At 53.0% G+C, this 232-nt stretch overlaps 1 protein-coding gene across 1 annotated transcript in view; it reads right to left on the minus strand.

The window, feature by feature from the left end:
• The window catches only part of LOC119589088 (protein Wnt-5b-like), a 10,686-nt gene that overhangs the window by 8,386 nt on the left and 2,068 nt on the right, over window positions 1-232 (minus strand). The gene's annotated exons all lie outside the window — the stretch shown is intronic.

A 232-nucleotide genomic window follows, 5' to 3' on the forward strand; every position in this document is an offset into this window, starting at 1 on the left:
CTCGATACCCATTTTCACACATATACTGCGTGTTCCTACGGAGACGACCACATTTACTGAGCTCGTAAGCGGCATGAATCTCGAGCTCCCGACGCGGTGCCGGAGCAGCGGTGGAAAACAGGAGGGAATAGGTCGATGCTCATAATTAAGACGGAGGGAAACGCGAGAAAAATGAGTGAGGAGGGCACAGAGTGGAATGGGGAGAAGGGGCAAGAGAGCAAGAGTGAGGAAC

The sequence above is a fragment of the Penaeus monodon genome, chromosome 25, assembly GCF_015228065.2.
Source record: "Penaeus monodon isolate SGIC_2016 chromosome 25, NSTDA_Pmon_1, whole genome shotgun sequence".
Classification (NCBI taxonomy): Eukaryota; Metazoa; Arthropoda; class Malacostraca; order Decapoda; family Penaeidae; genus Penaeus; species Penaeus monodon.